This window comes from Lactuca virosa, chromosome 8, assembly GCF_052849685.1.
Source record: "Lactuca virosa cultivar CGN04683 chromosome 8, Lactuca_virosa_CGN04683_v6, whole genome shotgun sequence".
Lineage (NCBI taxonomy): Eukaryota > Viridiplantae > Streptophyta > Magnoliopsida > Asterales > Asteraceae > Lactuca > Lactuca virosa.
Window position 1 is genome coordinate 224939184 of NC_136433.1, and position 25049 is coordinate 224964232.

General features: G+C 44.4%; 1 pseudogene; it reads left to right on the forward strand.

Moving 5' to 3' along the window:
- The window catches only part of LOC145129666 (putative metal-nicotianamine transporter YSL7), a 50799-nt pseudogene extending 26519 nt beyond the window's left edge, over positions 1–24280 (forward strand).
- The last annotated feature ends 769 nt before the right edge of the window (positions 24281–25049 follow it).

Sequence of the window (25049 nt, forward strand, 5' to 3'; positions counted from 1 at the left end):
TCTTCTCCTGAAGAACTTCAAAACTTACTTCAAGAAATTCGTCAAACTCCATCAGTTTCTGACGATTCTCCAAAATCTATAAAGAATGGTTTATTTCAAGACGCTCAAGACCCTTTTGATGATCCTTATGAAGAATAAGAAATTCTTATCATTAAATTTGGTGTAATACCTTCAATGTAGGGTATTTCGTTTCTTCTATTTATCAAATTCATTATTTTCAAATACGAGTGTGTATATACTGTGTTAATATACACTATATGTATTTATAGTGTATAAAACAAATATTATCAAATTTATTATCAAAATTATTTGTTCTCATCATCAATAATAATATGAAGACAAAAAACTTTACAAGATGCTCTATGATGGATAATATGAAGACAAAAAACTTTAGAAGATGCTCTATGAAGACATGCTTTATCAAAAGGTGATATTTATTGATTACAAACGACAATTTTTTCAAAAGATGAAAGTGACAACCACTTAAAAATAATTGATTGGCCATTGAATCATACGGCAAAATTTCACTACAAGATTTCAAGGTTTTGAAGACTTCAAGATGAATATAAATAGACATCATATGTCAGTAGAAGGAGGCAAGTAAAAAAATATTCATTCTCTAAAAAATGTTCTTCTCATGTCTAAAAAATCTCCAAGAATCTCTCTTTCTACTAGTAGATGTTCAAAGTCTCTAGATTTTCAGATAATTCTTTCTCGAGATGTATGTATTGATTGTAATTCAAGCCTAATACAAGAAGGTACAATCTAAAATATTTTATTCAATTATTATATTGTTGTTATTAAATTTATTTCTCCATGATAGTTTCATTTCGAGTTATTCTAACTATTAATTCTACAAGATTTGAAATTTTTGTTAAAATAGTACTCGTTTTTAATAATCAAATTAATCAAATTCATGCTTGAATTTTATGTATAACAAAATTTTGATGAATTGTATTCCTAATAGAGATATTCTTTTAAGAATACAACGAATCCAAGAATCTATAAATAATTCTGAGCAAAATCTCAAGGATTCTTACAAACCTACTAATCTAGGTACGATTTTAAACAATAATCATATTCATGATGTTAGACAGTTCATAAGAGCTAGTATTAAAATTCGTTACAAACAAATACGTTATTTAAAAACAAAACTATTTGTTTTCTAAAATTGATATTTATGTCTTCTAATTTCTATATTATAATATTTTACATATCTGACAAATCCTGTAACGCCCTGATTCTCAGGTATCGATTTTATATAAGAATTTTCTTGATTTCAAGGTTTACTCGACGAGTTGGTTGCCCTACTCGTCGAGTAGCAGCGAGTTGGTCCGCGTGTTTTAGTGACCTACTCGCCGAGTCCAAGAAGGGACTCGACGAGTAGGAGCTGGCAGATGAAACCCTAAATCCCGGGGTATTGCACCCTATTTAAAGGATCATTGGCCAGCCCCAGCCTCCCCTTTACAGCTCCTTGGCACCCTTAAACCTTAAATCGTGTGTGTGTGTTTCTTTGGGTGATAGAGCTTGCAAGAGAGATCTTGGTGAGAAACACTTGGAGGAAACAAGTAAAATCGAAGCTAGGAACTCGTGGGAAGCAAAGATATACATCAGTTGACACTCTCTGGAAGGTATTAAGCTATCTCTTTGGCTCATCTCATCTTTAACCTCTTTTTGGGTGGGTTTTAGGAAAGGCTTTTGTGTTTGAGCCAAGATCTGAAGTTGCAACTTCAGATCTGGACTCCCTTTGGTCTTTAGATCCATAAAGGTAGCAGCTTTGGCAAGTATGAGCCTTCCCTCAAGTGTTGGACTTCATTTCAAGCTTAGTTTTGTCATTTTAGGGCCTTAAAGCTTTGCATGCACGTAAAGTTTGCAACTTTACGTGATAAGCAGGCCTTGGAAGGTTGGATCTGCCAGGGCCGGTTCTAAGGATTTAAATGCCCAGGACGAGCCAAAAAAAGGCCCTTAGGTCCTAACGTGTAACAGCTAACCGACAACCCGTAACGCACTCCACATGTGTAACATAAATATAACCCTTCTTGAAAACTCATGGATAAACATGTACTATGTCTACACCCCTTCTTTTTATCTTTTTCATTCAATTTTGAGGTAAAGGACATGTTTCACCAACACACTGTATATCACTTGTTCATTTACATAATTTAATATCCATCAAACCATACCTTGAAGACGTTCCTTAACCTCTTATTACCCAACAAAATATTATCCAATTCTTCTTTCAACACTCCATTTTCATTATTTGGTTTCTTTACAAAACCCTCAAAAACATCATAAATATTCTCCTAAATCTTTGCATCTGGATCTATCGCCATACCAACACCATTTATAAGGTGTACATTTTCAACTTCTTGAAAACCTCCAACTTTTAAGGCTTTCGAAAATACGACTTTGTCTTGAAAATGTGGTTGAACCAAGATCTTTTCAACTTGGTGACAGCTATTACATGTTTCACCATGGAGAGTATCATCCATAGTTATAACACTCAATCTAACTCCATGAACCAGATTGCTACATGCCCTTTTGAACTCTGCAACATACGTTCTGATACAAATTTGTTGGTGTTAATCCTTAAAATAAGAAAAATTACAAGAACATTTCTGCAAGTCTTGTGTGTGCAAGAAACTTTCTTTACACAGGAACACACACATTCATTGATTAACTCCACAGAAGTTACAACTTATGTGAGTTGATTTACGGGGTTTCAAACCATGTGTATGCATTCTTTCTAGCCTAAAATCCTACCTAGATGTTATTTACTAAACTTGGAGTGGTAGAACCTTGATAGTGTGTTCACAGATACTAAAAAAAACTCAAAGATTCGGGTTAGGAAAACTAGGAGTAACCTGGAGTGGTATGAAAATTAAAACTTACATAAATCATGTTGATTTATTGAAAGTTTATTAATAGTATTACATTTGCTAGCCGACAATCTAATTTCTGATAAACACTAAACAATCAACATAACCTCATAATCTGATAATTCAGTGATTTGGCAATTCCGATTCAAGGCTTGGAACAAAAAGAAAAGTAGAAAGCTTTTACCTGAAAATCGTTGCACGCTGCTACTATGTTGCACGCTGGGACGCTGCTGAATCGCTGGACAATTTCACAGAGCTGGTTGACTAGTTGTGTGATTTTCTTCTGTCTTCTCTTCTGGTGGTGTGTGGTCGACGGGCGCTATTGATGACCTTCATCCGTTTCTTGTTGGGCTATCGTGTATATAATATATAAAGAAAAAAAACTTTGGGCCCCTAAAATAAATGGGCCCTGTGTGTATGCCCTGTTCGCCCACGCTCTAATCCGGGCATGGGATCTGCAATCTGGAGCCCTTGCATGGCTTAAAAAGACTTTGTATGGATAAAGGACTGAAGAGACTCGGCGAGTCCGATGAAGATTGTCGTGGGCTCGGCGAGTCAGATGAGTGACTCGGCGAGTCGGCTAGGGTTTCCCCAACCTTTGGACACGTATGGACTTGGCGAGTCGCAAGAGGAACTCGTCGATCTGGCCAAAGAGGTTACGGCCGCAAACCGTAGGAACTCGACGAGTCACTATAATGACTCGGCGAGTTGCCTTGTTATGCTAGGAACTCGACGATTATATAAGGGTACTCGACGAATTGAGGTCAACTTGGATTGTTGACCTTGACCGTTGACTTTGACTTTGACCAAGGGTTGACCAGTGGACTTCTGGGGACATTTGGGAAATTGGAGATTTATGAATATGGTTTGATGATAACTATAGGTGGTGGAGTTCGTGTCGGTGATCCGAGAGGTTGAGCTTGTCTTTCGAGTCGACAATTGGGATGTGAGTTATCATCACTATACTAAAGGGTCTAAGGCACCAAGGCCGGCCCATTGGATATGTTATCCTAGCAGTGTTAGATGTTAAGTATGAGTTAGTGTTGCATGCTAGTGGTTATGCCAGTTAGGTAGATATGTAGGACTACCTGTGTTGTTATATGATTATCTGCATGCTCAGTAGTTATGTTATATGTTGATATGTTATGGGGGATGGGTTGAGGTGATACTGATCGGTGTGGTAACCAACAAACCCGGGAGCATTCTAGATACAGGCTAAGGGAGACTCGTATTGTGGGCTCGGTGGCAATCCAGATGTGAGCTGTGGGCCTGGAAGGCAATCCAGACTCACACTGTGGGCCCAGGGGGTAATCCGGTCTGTGAGCTGTGGACCCTTACATGTTGTTCGGTTTGTTATGTTGTGATATTGCTGACATGGTTATGTGGATTGTATGTGTATCGGTATTTTGGGGGAACTCGCTAACCTTTCGGGCTTACAGTTTCTGTTTATTGTTTCAGGTACATCAGGGGATCGCGGCAAGGCCAAGGCGTGATCGTACAGCTCCTCACTTTTTATGACTTTGTTTCTAGGATACTCTGATATAATACATTTTGAAAACAAGTTTTGTAATGGTTAATGGTTTTGGAAATGTTTTAAAAGTTTTAAATTGGTTTGAATTTTATGGGTGTTACAAGTTGGTATCAGAGCCTTGGTTTGAGTGAATTGGAGGAACATTCGTGTGAATCCAGTCTCAAACTAAGGAAAAAGATTTTCGAAATAACTTTAAATGGTTTTCAAAATAAGGAAGGAGGATGCGAAGTGTACGATCAGCCGGAGCCAGTAAGTAGATCCCAAAATACCGTACAGTTATTTGATATTGTGATGTGTTAGAACAACATGCTAGTACTAGGCTAGGAATCCTCAGGAATTGCATGATAGAATTGCCTGATTTCGTGATGCCTGCTAGCCTAGGGTTTCTTTATGTGAGATTGACACCATTATTGTAGTTACTTGTGTATGCATCACGGCTGTACATAATTAAGATCTTATAGCCCAAGAATGTTTGATTTGGCCTTATGCTCTGTTCTTATCGATTAGGGTTTAGGGTAGGATTGGATATTCGGAAGTCTATAAGGTCTAACATTATGTATGGCTAGCATACACTAGTGCTACAGGGTTGGTGGAAGTTTCATGGATGGGTGAGTTGGGTGGGACCGGTAGGTCAGTTGTGAGACAGTTAGCTTTCCTCCAGGAGTGAGGATTGAGTGCTCGCTATGCTTATGTATATTGTTAGGGTGTTGTGGTGATACTTGAGACAAATATGGGTTGGTGTGGAAGGTAGTATGGGCCCGTACTACTGAAAGCACAGGACCCATATGCGTATCAAGGAAGTCACAACCCCTAGGGTTTAGTCGGGGGTTGGTTCCCACTTATTCATGTGGGTTATCTGATATCTTGTGGTATGTTTCAGAATGGTGATGACGAGACCCTTTGTGACTGGATCCGGTTCAGGATCAGGATCAGGAGACGGAGGCCAGGAGGGGCCAACAGCACCTAAGCCTATGGTGCAGATGGGTACCGAGGAGTTGGATGCCAGGATTCGAGAGATCCTGCATGATGAGTTTACTGCTATGTTACGGGCACAGCTGCCGGAGATGTTTGGGTCTATTAAGACCGCTATGGTTGAGTACTTTGACGAGCGTTACGCAGCCCTTGCAAAGACGGCTGCCGCTGCACCTGCATCGGCTGTAACATCGGCAGGAGGAGGTGGAGCCAGTCGGGGCTTCCAGTACCGGGACTTCGATAACACAATGCCCCCGACATTCAATGGTACCCAGGATTCGATTAGAGCCATGAGGTGGTTATCTGACGTGAAGGGTTGTTTCTTCACGTGTTCATGTCCTACTGACCAGAAGGTCAGGTGTGCCCTGAACATGCTGAGGCTCGACACCAAGGACTGGTGGAGGTTGATGACAAGGTTGTACAACGATGAGCAGAGGGCTACTATTACTTGGGAACAGTTCAGGGATATGTTCCGCACCCGATACGTCCCACGGGTCGAGCGGGAACGATTGGCTCAGGAGTTTTGAGTTTGGGACAGGAGGGGGAGTCGGTGACGGAGATCACCCGCATGTTCACAGAGAGGGAAATGTTCTGCCCAGAGTTTGCTTCTGAGCAGGCTTAGATGACCCGTTATCTGAGCATGCTCAAGACTAACATCCGTCAGTTTGTGTCTACCTAGCGATGTGATACTCTTTTGGAGTTGCAGGAGGCCGCTAGGCGGCGTGAGTTAGAGATTGAGCTGCACTTGAGGGAGCAGCGGCAGGTCCCGACACAGTCGCAGCCGGCACCTAAGCGGTCTAAGACCGCTGATTCTAGGACCGGGGGTCAGCAGAGCCGCACTTGTGGAAAGTGCGGCAGGAGTCATTATGGGGTTTGTCGAGCTGGTAGTGGGTGCCACAGGTGTGGCAAGGAGGGGCATTATGCGAAGGACTGTCGCCAGGCCACCCCGGTTCTGAGTTTGAGGTTGTGTTATCACTGTGATCAGGTTGGCCACATGAAGGCCAACTGCCCGTTGCTTGCCGCTAAGCCGGCGCAGGTTCCCGCGCCAGCTACATTGAGGATTTCCGATGGGAGGACAGCTAAGGCAGAGCCTCCGAAGGCTCAGGGGCGTTCCTTCCAACTTACAACGGAGGAGGCCAGGGCAGCACCAGATGTGGTTGCTGGTATGTTTCTATCCTTTATTTCATTTATTGTATTTGTTTTATGCTTATCTGTCGTACCTGTGAATAGGTACGTTTTTAGTGAACTCTTTGCCTGCTTTGGTTTTATTTGACTCGGGAGCGAGTCGCTCCTTCGTATCTCAGTCGTTTAGAAGGGAGTTCAGTGTGCCAGTGGGCGAGTTAGAGTGTCCGTTGCGAGTCTCCATCGCCAACGAACACGGGGTTTCTGCTTCTTCAGTCTACCGAGGGTGTGAGTTGGAGATTTTCGGGGTGTCCTTTCCAATAGATTTGATTTCGATCCCCATGGGGGAGGTGTGTGTGATTGTAGGGATGGATTGGCTTAGTCGGTTCGTTGCCATGATTGAATGTGAGGGCCAACAAGTGGTAGTTCGAACCCCAAGTGGGGGAGAACTGATTGTATATGGTGAGGGCACGAGAGTGGGATCAGGGTTTTGTTCGGCTGACAGGGCTCGACTGTATATTCAGCACGGGTGTGTGGGTTACCTGGCGTATGTGGTGGATACGCGAGTCAGGGATCAGATTTCAATCACAGAGGTTCCAGTGGTTAGGGAGTTTTCCGACGTGTTCCCGGAGGAGTTGCCAGGGATACCTCCAGAGATGCAGGTCGAGTTCCGGATCGACCTGGTACCGGGTGCGGCTCCTATCGCCAAGGCGCCATACCGATTGGCGCCACCCGAGGTGCAAGAGCTGTCTTCACAGCTGCAGGAACTGCTGGGCAAGCAGTTCATTCGACCTAGAAGTTCTCCATGGGAAGCGCCGATCCTTTTCATCAGGAAGAAGGACGGTTCGCACCGGATGTGCATTGATTATAGGGAGTTGAACAAGTTGACGGTAAAGAACCGGTATCCACTCCCGAGGGTAGATGATCTTTTCGATCAGTTGCAAGGTGCATCTTGGTTCTCCAAGCTTGATTTGAGGTCGGGGTATCATCAGGTCCGGGTCAGAGAGGAGGACGTGGAGAAGACTGCGTTTCGGACTCGTTATGGTCATTACGAGTTCGTGGTGATGCCATTTGGGCTCACCAATGCGCCAGCAGTATTGATGGACCTGATGAACCGGGTCTGCAGACCGATGCTTGATCGCTCGGTCATTGTGTTCATAGATGACATCTTGGGAGTTCTGAGACGAGAACGGCTATATGCCCAGTTCTCCAAGTGTGAGTTTTGGTTGCGAGAGGTCCAGTTCCTAGGACATCTCGTTAACCAGGAGGGGATTTTGGTCGACCTGGCCAAGATCGAGGCAGTCATGCAGTGGGAGGTGCCGAGGTCTCCCTCGGACATTAGGAGTTTTCTGGGATTAGCAGGGTACTACCGGATGTTTATTTAAGATTTTTCTAAGATTGCAGTACCCCTCACCCGTCTGACGAGGAAGGGGGTGGATTTCCGGTGGGGTCCTGAACAACAGAGGGCGTTTGAGACCCTCCGTCAGCGTTTGTGCGAGGTTCCACTCTTGACACTCCCGGAGGGAGTAGAGGATTTTGTGGTGTTCTGTGATGCATCCATCACAGTTTTGGGGGCGGTCCTCATGCAGAGAGGAGGGGTGATAGCCTACGTGTCGCGGAAGCTGAAGCCGCATGAGACAAGATATCCTACTCACGATTTAGAGTTGGGAGCGGTGGTGTTCACTCTCAAGATATGGAGGCATTACCTTTATGGGGTCCGATGTACCATATACACGGATCACAAGAGTTTGAGACACATGATGGATCAACCAAACCTGAACATGAGGCATCGCATGTGGCTGGATGTTGTCAAGGACTACGACTGCGAGATCCTTTACCACCACGGTAAAGCGAATGTGGTGGCGGACGCTCTGAGCCGCAAGTCCGCTGGGTTTTCCACCCCAGCGGTATGTATGAGAATAGTGGTGGATTTTCCGCTTGTGAGTTTGATTAGGGATGCTCAGGTGGAGGGCATGCCGGTTTGTGCGGGATAGCCGATGATTATTGACCCGATGCGGTCGGGTCTGGGTTCCAATGTTTGGAGGGGTCAGACAGACAGTGATGGAGGAGGCTCATAAGTCTCACTTCTCTATTCACCCGGGGGCCACCAATATGTACCGACAATTGAGCTTGAGTTACTGGTGGCCGTGCATGAAGCGAGAAATCGCTTGGTACGTCGAGAGGTGCTTGACTTGTAGGATGGTCAAGGCCGAGCATTAGAGGCCGAAGGCAAGCTGCAGCCCCTGGAGATTCCCATGCGGAAATGGGAACAGATCGCGATGGACTTTATCACCAAGTTGTCGAGGACGACGAAGGGGTTTGATGCTATACGGGTCATCGTGGATTGATTGACCAAGAGTGCCCATTTCTTGGCCATACGAGAGAGTTCATCAGCCGAGAAGTTGGCCGACGTGTATGTCCGCGAGATCGTGGCTTGCCATGGGGTTCCGGTCTCCATTGTCTTTGACCGGGATGTTAGATTTACCTCTTGTTTTTGGCAGAAGTTCCATGAGGAACTGGGCGCGCGGTTTCACTTTAGCACAACATTCCATCCGCAGACTGACGGTTAGAGAGAGCGAACCATACAAACCCTCGAAGATATGCTGAGGGCGTGTGTCATTGACTTCGGTGGGAGCTGGGATTCCCACCTACACCTTGCAGAGTTTGCCTATAACAACAACTATTATTCCAATATTGGTGCCCCGCCTTTCGAGCTGTTGTATGGGCGGAGATCTCGCACCCCGGTTTGTTGGGGTGAGGTCGGACACAGGTTGATGGGGCGGACGGAGGTAGTCTTGCAGACTACCGAGAAGATTCAGCAGATTAGGCAGCGACTGTAGACTGCTCAGAGTCGGCAGAAGAGTTACGCCGACAGACGCCGATCTGAGTTAGAGTTTCAGGTGGGTGATATGGTTCTCCTGAAGGTCTCACCTTGGAAGGGTGTGATCCGCTTCAGGAAGAGGGGGAAATTGGGTCCCCGATACATTGGTCCGTTCAGGATCATTGCCAGGGTTGGCAAGGTGGCTTAATGGTTAGAGCTACCAGAGGAACTTAGTCGGATCCACATCACTTTCCACGTCTCGCAGTTGCGAACGTGCATTATGGATCAGGATGCAGTAGTGTCATTAGATGATATTCAGGTCGATGAGCGCCTGAATTACGTGGAGAGGCCTGTGGCCATACTGGAGAGGAAGATGAAAGTTCTGCGGAACAAGGAGATACCTTTGGTAAAGGTACAGTGGGAGCATCGGAGGGGATCTGAGTGGACGTGGGAGCTGGAGGCACAGATGCAGGAGCACTATCCGGAACTGTTCACCGCGGCAGACTTCGAGGACGAAGTCTAGTTCAAGTGGGGGAGAATTGTAACGCCCCGATTCTCAGGTATCGATTTTATATAAGAATTTTCTTGATTTCAAGGTCTACTCGACGAGTTGGTTGCCCTACTCGTTGAGTAGCAGCGGGTTGGTCCGCGTGTTTTAGTGACCTACTCGCCGAGTCCAAGAAGGGACTCGGCGAGTAGGAGCTGGCAGATGAACCCCTAAATCCCAGGGTATTGCACCCTATTGAAAGGATCATTGGCCACCCCCAGCCTCTCCTTTACAGCTCCTTGGCACACTTAAACCCTAAATCGTGTATGTGTGTTTCTTTGGGTGATAGAGCTTGGAAGAGAGATCGTGGTGAGGAACACTTGGAGGAAACAAGTAAAATCGAAGCTAGGAACTCGTGGGAAGCAAAGATATACATCAGTTGACACTCTCTGGAAGGTATTAAGTTGTCTCTTTGGCTCGTCTCATCTTTAACCTATTTTTGGGTGGGTTTTAGGAAAGGGTTTTGTGTTTGAGCCAAGATCTGAAGTTGCAACTTCAGATCTGGACTCCTGTTGGTCTCTAGATCCATAAAGGTAGCAGCTTTGGCAAGTATGAGCCTTCCCTCAAGTGTTGGACTTCATTTCAAGCTTAGTTTTGTCATTTTAGGGCCTTAAAGCTTTGCATGCACGTAAAGTTTGCAACTTTACGTGATAAGCATGCCTTGGAAGGTTGGATCTGCAATCTGGAGCCCTTGCCTGGCTTAAAAAGACTTTGTACGGATAAAGGACTGAAGAGACTCGGCGAGTCTCATGGAAGACTCAGCGAGTCCGATGAATATTGTCGTGGGCTCGGCGAGTCAGATGAGTGACTCGACGAGTCGGCTAGTGTAACACCCTAATCCAGCAGACCAAGAGAGGAAAGGAAAAGCCTAAGTCAAGGAGTTAACTCGTCGAGTCCAGGGAGGAACTCGACGAGTAGGAACGAGTTCCGTGTCGCAGATTAAGTGATGGACTTGACGAGTCGGGGGACTGACTCGGCGAGTCTGGTCTGGGTTGGGAAACCCTAATTTCGGGACTTGGTACCTTATTTAAGCATCTCGTTCTCATTCTATCAGCCTCATTTGTAGCCTCCATTGCTCAGAGCCTAACCCACGAAACCCTAGTGTTCTCTTGGAGTGTGTGAGTCATTATTGAAGGATTTAGAGTGATCTTGCAGGCTAGAGAAAGGAGAAGGAGGTTAGAGGTCCAAGGAGAAGGTGGTAGATCCAGGAAGTTTGTTTCATCTTCATCATTTTTTGGTAAGAAAGCTTCCACCTTGATCATTATGCAAGTAGATCTCTTCTTTGTCACTTTTTTTTGGGGGGGGGGGGGGGTTGGTCCAAGAACCCTAGCATGAAGGCAATGGAAGTCCCAAGGGCTTGTGTTTTCAGATATAGCACCACTAAGGGCTGTTATGGCATAAAGGTGCAATCTTTATGCCATTAGAACTCCCCATGCAAAGTTTAAGAGGTTGTTTGGGCCTTTTGAGCAAAAAGGGCCATGCACGGATGTAAAGGCAGTAGCTTTAAGTGATATTCCGACCCTAGAAGGTTAGATCTAGGTCCTAGATGCCTTGTGCTCGACTGAGATCTTCTGAATAGAATTGGAAATAGATCAAGTCGGCGAGTCACTTTTGGGACTCGGCGAGTCAGACCGTGTTCTTGCCCCAAAACCCTTCTGCTGAAGGGTATGAGTTGAATGGTTAGGGACTCAGCCAATATGAGTCCATAGTGGTCATGAAGTTCATCGTACTCGACAAGTTCAAGGAGGAACTCGGCGAGTCTAAGGCAATCTCCTTAGTTTATGAAGATGGACTCGACGAGTTGTTCATACAACTCGGCGAGTCACGGCCTAGACGCATTCTTATGTGGATGATGAACTCGACGAGTTCAAGGTCGAACTCGGCGAGTCGGATGAAGATAGTTCCGATTGTATGGTTGAAGGAGAACCCGTCGAGTCCTTGCTAAACTCGACCAGTGGAGTCGGGGTTGGAGGAGTATGGACTCGACGAGTTGGTAGACCAACTCGGCGAGTCAAGTCAACTGGAGGTTGACTTTGACCAAGTTGACCAGGGTTGACTTTTGGGATTATCGTGGTCTAAATGTTATTTTGGGTATTGATAGTTCGAGAAGCCGAAGGGTCAGTGGTTCAGAAGTTGCCGGTTAGCAGTCAGAAGTGTTCAGCTAGTCTTCAGCAGTGCGAGGTGAGTCTCCTCACTGTGTGCATGGGTCTACGGCCACAATGCCGGCCTATTATGTTTGTGTATAGTAGGAAGACCCGGGGGTTAGCCCTAGGCATTATTATGATATATGTTCCGGATTACGATCTGATGCCGGGCGAGGCCCGAGGAATGTTAGTATGCTAGTTATACTTGTTGTCTGTGTGATACTTGTATGTGCCTGGTCAGGAGGTAAGAGTGGGCGTGGTCCCGTATCTCATCACTATCCGAGTATGGACGGAGTTTCGTATCTCATTAGTAGCAGAGCAGGGGCGAGGCCCGAGTTAGGAGGGAGGTGAGTGTGGGCGGGGGCCCGTATCTCACTATCAGCAGGAGCGTGGACGGGGTTCCATGACTCATTAGTAACAGGACAGGGGCGAGGCCCAAGTTAGGCGGGGCCTTAGATCAGGAGTAAAGTAGAGTATGATTAGCTATTTGTTATGTGTTATGATATATGTTGGTATGTGTTTAGCGGGCGAGGCGCAGAGTCAGTCGGGGCCTAAGAGAAACAGATTTGTATACCGAGTGGGGCTCGAAGCCAGGCGGGGCCTGGGGTCAGGCGGGGCCCGATGTAGCGGGCAAGGCCCAGTGTTTGCAGTATGTGGATATGTGTGGTATGTGGTAGGTTGGGGAACTCACTAAGCTTCGTGCTTACGGTTTTCAGTTTTGGTTTTAGGTACTTCCGGTAGCGGAGGGATGAGCTCGGGGTTATCGCATGGCACACACCATTGTTTGTTTAGCCTGGGATGTTTTACTCTGATATAAAAAGAATATGTTTTGGAATTATACTCTGATTTGGTATAACAGTTCTGCTTATGAATGAAATGGTTGGTAATTAAGGCTTTCATTAATGTTTTAAAAAGAAATATTCTGACCGTATTTTTGGGATGTTACAAGTTGTTATCAGAGCCTTGGTTTGAGGAATTCGGATACACTCTCGGTGTGTCTGAACTCAAACTGAGGACTTGGTATGGAAATTTTCAAGAAAATCGTTTTTATAAAAAGGAACTTTTGGGAAAAGATAAGAATTTTGAGAAAAAGAGAAAAGGGTGTGGTGCATGCAATCAGCCGAGCTCAAGTAAGTTCTCCCAAATTACCCATACATGTTTGTTATGTTATGATATGCTTATGAGAACTGCATGCTAGATTAGGACTAAGGATCTAGGAGGATGTCTTATGTGCTTGTATATGTGTATGAGCTTTATGTGTTGCATGCTAGTATATATTCCTGATTATAGGATAGAACAACTTGATTGGATTATGTGGTTAGTTTTCCCAATGCCCGAATGCTGCTTGCTTTGTGCTATTAGGAGTTCTAGTTATCTCTAACTAACCAGTGAACGAATATGTTAAGTTACATATTGCAAGGACTAAATAATTTCAGAAGGTTAGGTCTAGCCCTATTCCGCAGCTCTTGTCTGAGTCCAACCGTTGTAGGGTAGGATCTCTCATTCAAAGACTTATCTAGTCTGAGTGATATGTAATGATATTCGCAAGTTAGTTAGGGAGAGGTAACAGGAACTTCTTATGCAGCTGAAGGTAGATAGCGAGTTAGAGGATACCCTAGGATGAGAGTAGTGCTGGGAGCAGTAGTAGTAGTAAGGGACTTGGTGGAGTCGAGGCAATTCTTGAGGAAAGTACGGATAGATGTGGAAGGTAGTAGGGGCCCATACTACTGAAAGCAGAGGATCCGTACTCGATTCAAGAAGGGCCGAGATAAAACCAGGGAACTTGTAGTGAATGTGTGGTCCCTCGGTAGTGATGTGTATTCGGATGGTTGTTACGATATACTGCAACATCGTAACGTTGCGTGAGAGACCAGTGGGCGGATCAGGTGCCGGAGAGGGATCAGGCTCAGGTTCAGGAGCCGAGCAGCTCGAGGAGCGGATGAGCGAGTTTATTTCAGCTGAGGTTACGCACAGTATTCTAGACCAGACTCATGTGATCTTTGGTTCGGTCAAGGAGGGTGTTTTGGAGCTTCTGAATGAGAAGCTGGGAGCTTTTCGTACTGAGATAATGGCCATGATGGGGGCGCGTTCGCTGACTTTCCGAGAGTTTAGAGTTTACGGAGCTCCGGATTACCATGGCGCCAAGGACCCCATCGCTAGCGGCAGGTGGTTGGCCGATGTTGCCAACGCTTTTCGTACGAGCCGATGTCCCGAGGGAGACAAGGTCTGACTTGCCTCCTGTCTTCTGAAGGACAGAGCACGGGATTGGTAGGAGGAGGTTGGTCATGCCATTGGGGATGATGCCACGTTGGACGCGATGACATGGAGTGATTTCTCGACCCGGTTCTGGGCCGAGTTTGCACCAGTGATTGAGGTGCAATAGTTAGCACGAGAGTTTCAGGATTTGCGGCAGACTACCGAGACAGTGGTGGAAATCACCGCCAAGTTCAGAGAGAGGGCTCTTCTCGTTCCGCAGTATGTCGCGGACGAGGAAATGAAGAAGGACCGATATCACGAGACTCTGAGGAATGATACCAGGGAGTTTGTGAGCAGGTCCAGCTGCAAGACGCTGGAGGATATGATTTCTCGGGCCAGGGAGAGGGAGATCGACCTAGAGCACCTCAGGAAGAGGAAGTCGGAGGAGATTCAGGTACCTGCAGGTTCAGGCAAGAGACCCAAGGAGTCGGATGTGAGATCGAGGGATTTTCAGGGTCGCAGTCATTGTGGCAAGTGTGGCAGGACGCACGAGGGTGCGTGCATGGGTAGTGGTGGTGATTCTGGCTGCTTCAAGTGCGGCCGAACTGGTCATTTCAGCAGGGATTGTACTGCTACCATCACTCAGGGATCAGATTTGATATGTTTCCATTGCAGTCAGAGGGGCCACAAGAAGGCCCAATGTCCAAGTTTGCTTCCAGCAGGACAAGTGATGGCACCTGCCCCTGCAACCATGAGGATCACCGACGGCCGTCAGGGCCGAGCAGGGCGCCTGCGGTGGGGAGCAGGGCTTTCCAGCTGTCTACAGTGGAGATGCGTGCAGCACCGGACGTTGCACGTGTGTACCTTTTTCCTTCCTGTCAATTTTTATTCATTATTATATCATTATGGTACTGCATCTATGTTAGTGAATATATGTTAGAATTTTATTTTTGTTCGTGTTCGGATCATATGCCATCTGCATACCATGGATTTTCGGGCGGTAGTTCATAGTGGTACCCCTTTTTGGAATCGGTTCCCAGGATGCAGTCATTGTAACAGGTGTGAGTGGGTTCGGGAAGTGTTTTGTTAGTCTTCAAGAGCGGTTCGGATTTGACACTAGTGAGTTTCGGATCACTAGCAGCAATAAGCGTTGGGTTATTAGAAGATTCGTCATGGGATAACAGGAAGGAGTGGAATCTTTTCCAAGTTGTGAACTGTAGCAATCTAGTCGAATCGAAGTGGGGGAGTACTATCCCAGTAGTCGGAAGCTGAGCTAGGAGGTGCAACTTGGAAGTGTTCGCATCCTTGCTGAGAAGGAAAGCAGTCGAGGTAGCCGTTTGGCTAGAGCAGCAAGGAAGTCGGGAGTTTGAGAAACATCCCGACATTGAGTTCATGTATTCGCATTAGTAGAGGACTGGTTTGGGAAACCAGGTTGATGTTTTCCCGATAGTACGCGAGTTAATCAGGATGTTAGACTGTGGAGCGTTGGTTGTCGGATGTATTCAGGCTGGTAGCCACCAGTTAGACCGTATGGGAAAGTGTTATAAGACTGCGGGATAGCCGTAGCAATCATTGACAGTTTAGTTAGAGGAGTGTGGGCGGGGGGGGGGGGCGTATCTCCTAGTTAGCGGAGTGTGGGCGAGGCCCGTATCTCCTAGTAAGCCTGATAGAGATCGAGAAGGGTTAGTTCATTGAGGATTCAGGATGGTTTAGGACCCGCGTAGCCCTAGATAGGTGAGACCGGGGGCAGGGTCGCTCAGTAGCATGGTTTGGGTGGGACCCGTGGGCGAGGCCCTTGCGATAGTAGCAAGACAAGTGAGACTTGAGAGAGAGACCGCGCTAAGATATAGTTTGGGTGAGACCCGTGGGCGAGGCCCATGAGATTATAGCAGCGCAGGTGGGACCTGGTAGAGGCCTTAGGGTCAAGATACATGATCGGGGATTCTAGGATCGATAGGGCCATGAGTGGCAGTGTGGATGAAGTTTTATGCGGAGGTCGCTGGAAGCGACTGAGAAAGTGATCAGTGGTTTAGTAGCCAGGGATAATCCGGTATTCCAGATAGAGGATGGATAAGTTAGGACCTGGGAGGTCCCGTTTCCTACGGAAGACGAATATAGCAGTTTTAGTGAGCCGGAGTTTTCTTTGGAGGACGCTGAGAGCGACTGAGCGTTTGAGCTTGGGTCCAGTAACCGGTGAGAGTCCGGTAACCCAGATTATGGCAGACTAGTTGGGACCAGGGTGGTCTCGGTTCGTCTGGAAAGCGAATAGGAGATAGCAGGACCTTTGGTCGGGGATAGAGATAGGAGAATTCCTAGTGGAGCAGTTAGTTGACCGAGAGGTGCTACGCCACTCACGACAGTGTTGAATAATCTCAGCAAGAAGGGTTTGACCCTGTCTCGCAGCTCTCGTATGAGTCTAACAGTTTCAGAGATGAATCATTTACTCGAAGGATTATCTGATCCATTCGCTGGGATGGGTCTTCAGCACCAGGATATAGCAAGAGGAATCAATCAATAGGTGTCAGTGAAGTGACCATCACTGGGAGTGGCCGGAGATGTTGATACGGCGAAGGATATGTCCTTCACAGAAAGAGGGAAGGTGGTGTTGTGGGGATTTGCCTTGGGAAGGCCAGTGAACTTGCAGGAGAAAGGGGTAAACCCCTAATATGCCCAACATAAGTACTTGGGGAGTACCGAAATGATCGTCAGACGGGTAAGAGTAGTGTTCCCAAAATTGTTAGTGATTAGAAGAGCTCACGAGGTTTTTGCCTCCGAGGAATTGCTTATGCGGAAGATTGGACGGAAGGCCATTGGAGGCGGTCGTCCGAGGACTGGACCGAGCCGACAAGGTATGCGGCGATTAGGATAAGAGGTTGCGGAGTAGTGGCCCGTGGTGGACTTCGTGGACGAAGTCTAGTTTAAGTGGGGGAGAGTTGTAACACCCCTAATCCAGCAGACCAAGAGAGGAAAGGAAAACCCTAAGTCAAGGAGTTAACTCGTCGAGTCCAGGGAGGAACTCGACGAGTAGGAACGAGTTCCGTGTCGCAGATTAAGTGACGGACTCGACGAGTCGGGGGACTGACTCGACGAGTCTGGTCTGGGTTGGGAAACCCTAATTTCAGGACTTGGTACCCTATTTAAGCATCTCATTCTCATTCTATCAGCCTCATTTGTAGCCTCCATTGCTCAGAGCCTAACCCACGAAACCCTAGTGTTCTCTTGGAGTGTGTGAGTCATTATTGAAGGATTTAGAGTGATCTTGGAGGCTAGAGAAAGGAGAAGGAGGTTAGAGGTCCAAGGAGAAGGTGGTAGATCCAGGAAGTTTGTTTCATCTTCATCATTTTCTGGTAAGAAAGCTTCCACATTGATCATTATGCAAGTAGATCTCTTCTTTGTCACTTTTGGGGGTTTTTGGTCCAAGAACCATAGCATGAGGGGAATGGAAGTCCCAAGGGCTTGTGTTTTCAGATATAGCACCACTAAGGGCTGTTATGGCATAAAGGTGCAAGCTTTATGCCATTAGAACTCCCCATGCAAAGTTTAAGAGGTTGTTTGGGCCTTTTAAGCAAAAAGGGCCATGCACGGATGTAAAGGCAGTAGCTTTGCGTGATATTCCGACCCTAGAAGGTTAGATCTTGGTCCTGGATGCCTTGTGCTCGACTGAGATCGTCTGAATAGAATTGGAAATAGACCGAGTCGGCGAGTCACTTTTGGGACTCGGCGAGTCAGACCGTGTTCTTGCCCCAAAACCCTTCTGCTGAAGGGTATGAGATGAATGGTTAGGGACTCAGCCAGTCTGAGTCCATATTGGTCATGAAGTTCATCGTACTCGACGATTTCAAGGAGGAACTCGGCGAGTCTAAGGAAATCTCCTTAGTTTATGAAGATGGACTCGACGAGTAGTTCATACAACTCGGCGAGTCACAGCCTAGACGCATTTTTATGTGGATGATGAACTCGACGAGTTCAAGGTCGAACTCGGCGAGTCGGATGAAGATGGTCCCGATTGTATGGTTGAAGGAGAACCCGTCGAGTCCTTGCTAAACTCGACGAGTGGAGTCGGGGTTGTATGGGGTTGGAGGAGTATGGACTCGATGAGTTGGTAGACCAACTCGGCGAGTCAAGTCAACTGGAGGTTGAATTTGACCGTTAACTTTGACCAAGTTGACCAGGGTTGACTTTTGGGATTATTGTTGTGTAAATGTTATTTTGGGTATTGATTGTTCGAGAAGCCGAAGGGTCAGTGGTTCAGAAGTTGTCGGTTAGCAGTCAGAAGTGTTCAGCTAGTCTTCAGCAGTGCGAGGTGAGTCTCCTCACTGTGTGCATGGGTCTACGGCCACAATGCCGGCCTATTATGTTTGTGTATAGTAGGAAGACCCGGGGGTTAGCCCTAGGCATTATTATGATATATGTTCCGGATTACGATCCGATGCCGGGCGAGGCCCGAGGAATGTTAGTATGCTAGTTATACTTGTTGTCTATGTGATACTTGTATGTGCCTGGTAAGGAGGTAAGAGTGGGCGAGGTCCCGTATCTCATCACTATCCGAGTATGGACGGAGTTTCGTATCTCATTAGTAGCAGAGCAGGAGCGAGGCCCGAGTTAGGAGGGAGGTGAGTGTGGGTGGGGGCCCGTATCTCACTATCAGCAGGAGCGTGGACGGGGTTCCATGACTCATTAATAACAGGACAGGGGCGAGGCCCAAGTTAGGCGGGGCCTTAGATCAGGAGTAAAGTAGAGTATGATTAGCTATTTGTTATGTGTTATGATATATGTTGGTATGTGTTTAGCGGGCGAGGCCCAGAGTCAGGCGGGGCCTAAGAGAAACAGATCTGTATACCGGGTGGGGCTCGAAGCCAGGCGGGGCATGGGGTCGGGCGGGGCCCGATGTAGCGGGCGAGGCCCAGTGTTTTGCAGTATGTGGATATGTGTGGTATGTGGTAGGTTGGGGAACTCACTAAGCTTCGTGCTTACGTTTTCAGTTTTGGTTTTAGGTACTTCCGGTAGCGGAGGGATGAGCTCGAGGTGATCGCATGGCACACACCATTGTTTGTTTAGCCTGGGATGTTTTACTCTGATATAAAAAGAATATGTTTTGGAATTACACTCTGATTTGGTATAACAGTTCTGCTTATGAATGAAATGGTTGGTAATTAAGGCTTTCATTAATGTTTTAAAAAGAAATTTTATGACCGTATTTTTGGGATGTTACAACTAGGGTTTCCCCAACCTTTGGACACGTATGGACTTGGCGAGTCGCAAGAGGAACTCGTCGAGCTGGCGAATGAGGTTACGGCCGCAAACCGTAGGAATTCGACGAGTCACTATAATGACTCGGTGAGTTTCCTCGTTATGCTAGGAACTCGACGAGTATATAACGGTACTCGACGAGTTGAGGTCAACATGGATTGTTGACCTTGACCGTTGACTTTGACTTTGACCAAGGGTTGACCAGTGGACTTCTAGGGACATTTGGGAAATTGGAGATTTATGAATATGGTTCGATGATAACTATAGGTGGTGGAGTTCGTGTCGGTGATCCGAGAGGTTGAGCTTGTCTTTCGAGTCGACAGTTGCGAGGTGAGTTATCCTCACTATACTAAGGGGTGTAAGGCACCGAGGCCGGCCCATTGGATATGTTATCCTAGCAGTGTTAGATGTTAAGTATGAGTTAGTGTTTCATGCTAGTGGTTATGCCAGTTAGGTAGATCTGTAGGACTACCTATGTTGTTATATGATTATCTGCATGCTCAGTAGTTATGTTATATGTTGATATGTTATGGGGGATGGGTTGAGGTGATACTGCTCCGTGCGGTAACCAACAAACCCGAGAGCATTCCAGATACGGGCTAAGGGAGACTCGTACTGTGGGCTCGGTGGCAATCCAGATGTGAGCTGTGGGCCTGGAAGGCAATCCAGACTCACACTGTGGGCCCAGGGGGTAATCCGATCGGTGAGTTGTGGACCCATTACATGTTGTTCGGTTTGTTATGTTATGATATTGTTGACATGTTTATGTGGATTGTATGTGTATCGGTATTTTGGGGGAACTCATTAAGCTTTCGGGCTTACAGTTTCAGTTTATTGTTTCAGGTACATCAGGGGATCACGACAAGGCCAATGCGTGATCATACAACTCCTCACTTTTTATGACTTTGTTTCTGGGATACTCTGATATGATACATTTTGAAAACAAGTTTTGTAATGGTTAATGGTTTTGGAAATGTTTTAAAAGTTTTAAATTGGCTTGAATTTTATGGGTACAAATCTACTAGAATAGAATATTCTAACATTCTAAAAATCACATTGGAATATTTACAGTGTAATATTCTATTAGAATATTTCACGTATTTAAAAAAAACGGAAAATATTTATTTATTTATTTTTTTTTTAAATTTTTTTTGGGTAAAGAAAATGACGAAAATAATAATTAAAAAAAGAATTTTCAGATTTTTCTTTTATTTTGTATTTTAAAATTAATTTTAGATTGCGTATTACGGTCTCACAAAATTAATATGGTATCAATTGAATCTCTCTGTCTCTCTCTCTCTCTCTCTCTCTCTATATATATATATATATATATATATATATATATATATATATATATATATATATATATATATATATATATAATTTTACAAATTACAACTTTTGCAGCATTATGCGACGTAAAAGAATCAAAATAAAACTTTATTACTGTAGTAAAACTCACTAAAAAAATACTCCGAATTTTTGTGGTTTTGGCCTTTTGTTTATATTAATTATAAATGGATTTATCTCACTACAATTGATGAATATTTATATATTTTGTAAAAAAAATTTATAGGTGGATTTGGTAGTTACTTGTTTGGCATGAGTGAAATTATTGCCAAACAATCACATGAAGCAAACGTTGTACAAAACACCAAGAACCCCTCTCTTGTATGGATGATTACATTTCTCTTCGTTGTTAGCTTCCTTGCCCTTTTTTCCCGTGTCCCTCTTAGCAATGTACATTTAATAACCTTGTCGGTCTGTTCTGTTAGTCTGTAAGGTACATTTAATAACCTTTTCAGTCTGTTCTGTTAGAGTCTGTCTGAGCATCTACATCTACAGTGTCAAGAGTTTTAATTCCAATGTGGATTAAACACTTATGTCAGCCAACTAGCAGGCCACCACTGTGTACATGATTTACATATGCTCTCTGCACGGTGTGGGCCAACTCAAAGGTTGTTCGGAAAATAAAGAATATCCATGTGTTTTAATAAAAGTAAAATTCCTTTAATAATATAATTTTTTGTTAATTATTCATTGTGTTGCAGATAATGATTAGCGACTTCAAACTGATTTACCCAAGTGGCACTGCAACAACTCACCTTATCAACAGTTTCCACACTCCCCAGGGTGCCAAGCTGGCCAAGTTAAACCACAATCACTTTTTCTTTAATTTGTAATTTTTTTTAGTCTATTGATTTTAATTAATTACTACATGAAATAAGTGAGAGCTTTAGGTAAATTCTTGTCATTTAGTTTCTTATGGGGGTTCTTTCGATGGTTCTTCACAGGTGGAGATGGATGTGGATTTTCAAACTTCCCGACATTTGGTCTTAAGGCCTATGAAAATAAGTATGTGTTTTTTTATCGTTAAATGCACGAAATAACAATGTATTTTTTTATTTGTTTATTATAGCATCCTACTTTTGTTTTTTTCTATAGTAACATTTTTAATAATAGTTGTTCAAAAATGTACAAATCTAGAAAATGTTTGTTATTATCATCTTAGTTATTAGCTTTTTTTATGTCAAATATTCTTGTCAACAAGTTTCTTTTTCCATCAAAGTCAGGTTTTTTTTTTCGACTTTTCAGTAACTTACGTTGTTGTGGGCATGATTTGCCCTTATTTGATCAACGTATCTTTACTAGTCGGATCAATTCTTTCATGGGGTATAATGTGGCCACCCATAAACAAAAAAAAAGGCGATTGGTACCCTGCAGATCTCAAGTCAAGCAGTCTCCACAGCTTGCAAGGTTACCGAGTAAACTTCTTAACTCCAAGATTGTACATTGCATTTGTACACTGTACATGACATAACATTAGGGGTGTGCAATAAATCGCACAAACCGTATAAACCGCCCGCACCGCATAACGCGGTTTAAAACACTCCCGGTACGGTTTGCGGTTTGTATTTTTATTAAACCGCATTATGCGGTGTGGTTTGCGGTTTACGATTACAAAATTGAGGTTTAAACCGGACCGCATTGATAAAATCAATTAATGATTATATATATATATATATATATATATATATATATATATATATATATATATATATATATATATATTCAAAAATATTTTCAAATGTCCTAAATTAGTGACATTATCTTAAGTTTTTAAAATGTAATCTTAATTAATCCAAAATTTAAGGCAGTTACCTTATTTTTTTTAGTCTCAAATTCATTTTCAACTAAGATTCAGTAACCATTACTATGTTTTCTTAACTTATGTATATTCATAAGTAGTTAATGACCACAATTATTTGACCACCAAATTTCTTAATGACCACTTAGTGAGCCGTTAGTGATGACAATGATAGTATTATCATTAAATTTAAAGTAAATAATTAGTCAAACCGCAAAACTGCATGTAAACGGCTTGCACCAAACCGCACCGCATAATGCGGTTTTGAACGTTCGCGGTGCAGTTTGCGGTTTCTAAATAACTCAAACCGCATATGCGGTGCGGTTTGCGGTTTTGGCTCTAAACTGCACCAAACCGCACCACACACACCCCTACATAACATGACATGACACAACCAGTCCAAAATTTATCAAAAAAAAGCTTTTTAACCCTATTTTATCTACCCCATCTTTTTGGTAGGTCAAAAAAGTACAATTTTATCATGTTGTGTCTATGTCGATTTCATGCACGTCAAACGTAGTATAACCTATTTATGTTACATAATTACGTAATTGCAGGTATTCATCGATATAGCTATGATCCTCGGAGATGGGCTCTACAACTTCATAAAAGTCCTCGGCCACACATTATATGGCTTATACCACCATTTCTAAGACCATAGATTCAACCCCAACACCCCCAATAACCGGAAACTCTCCCCCGGACCTCCCTTCCCTATCATACGTAGACCAAAAACGCGCTCGATTATTCCGCAAAGACCAGATCCCAGTATGGATCGCCATCACCGGCTACCTCGCCATCACCATTGTCTCCGCCGCCACTCTCCGCCACATCTTCCACCAACTCAAATAGTACTACATCGCGACAATTTACAAATTTGCCCCCACATTAGCTTTTTGCAATGCCTACGGATGCGGCCTCACCGATTGGTCGTTAGCTTCAACCTACGGAAAGCTCGCGATCTTCGTAATCGGTGCATGGGCCGGCGGCCAGAACGACAGGGTTCTAGCGGGGTTAGTCGCTTGTGGTATCATGATAAATATTGTCGCAACCGTGTCTGATTTAATGTGGGATTTCAATACCGGGTACATGACACTGGCGTCGCCCCGGTCCATGTTCGTGTCCCAAGTGGTTGGGATCGCGATGGGATGTATCATTTCCCCGTTTGTATTTTGGCTCTTCTATAAAGCATTTGACGACCTTGGAATCCCCGGTTCCGAGTACCCCGCAACGTACGCCTTGGTTTACCAAAACATGGCGGTCCTTGGAGTCGAAGGGTTTTCGGCGTTATCCTCTTGGTGTGTTATGCTTTGTTATATCTTCTCTGTGTTTGCGATTTCCATGAATAGAATAGGTGATTCCCTTGGGAATAACTGGGAGAGGTTTATTCTGATTCCGATGGCGATGACGATGGCGATTCTGTTCTATATTGGAGGGTATTTCACGATTGATATGTGTGTTGGGAGTTTGATTTTGTATATTTGGTCGAGGGTTAATAAGGTGAAGGCGGAGGCGTTTGGGCCCGCGGTGGCTTCTGGGTTGATTTGTGGCGATGGGATTTGGACATTCCCGAGTTCGATCTTGCTTTGGCGGGTGTTAATCCTCCGATTTGCATGAAGTTTCTTTCAAGATTGAGTAATATTAAAGTTGATAAGTTTTTAAATCCGTAGATTGTTTTTACGAATATTAGGTTATACAATACAACTGTAGAAATGTTGTTTGGAAAATGGTCGTGTGTCTTTTTTTTAGCTTTAAATTTGTTTGAATTTCGATTCGTGATCTCGATGTTATTGAATATTGAAATTTGTTCAGTAATAAAAGTTTCATTTTTAGTCATGATTCTCCGTCTATTGGTTGGGTTTTCGTGGTTTTCAATGGTGTAACGTGTAAAAGGGATTAATAAGTATATATTTAAAATCAAAATTTCAAGGTCCTTATTTTCCAAAACACAAGTTTCAATATTCTTGATTGTTTTTGGGTCTATATTTTCAAGAGCACACATTTTAGTACCTGATGACTTGCTAAAGTAAGGTCCCGTTTGATAGTTTCTGTCTGGGAAAGTGCAGTCTGGTAAAGTGCTGTCTGGGAAAGTTTTCTGACTGGGAAAGAAACCATGCTGTTTGATTGTACATCTGATTGACTATGCTGAATGATGAAAAAAAAGTAATAATTCAATAAAAAATAAATTTTAAAAAAGTTATTTAAAAAAATTAATAATCCAAGAAAGAAAGAAAGAGGCCGGGTTTGGTGCATAATTGTCTTTCCAGCCAATTCAGCCAGAAAGATATGATTTTGGAGCTTTCTGGGAAAGACATATCTTACCGGGAAAGACCCTTTTTTTGTGCAAATCAAACAGTCTTTCCGGTCCATTCAGCCAGAAAGATCTGTTTGGACCTGGAAAGATGCGTATCAAACGGAGCCTAAATGTTTTTACAAAGA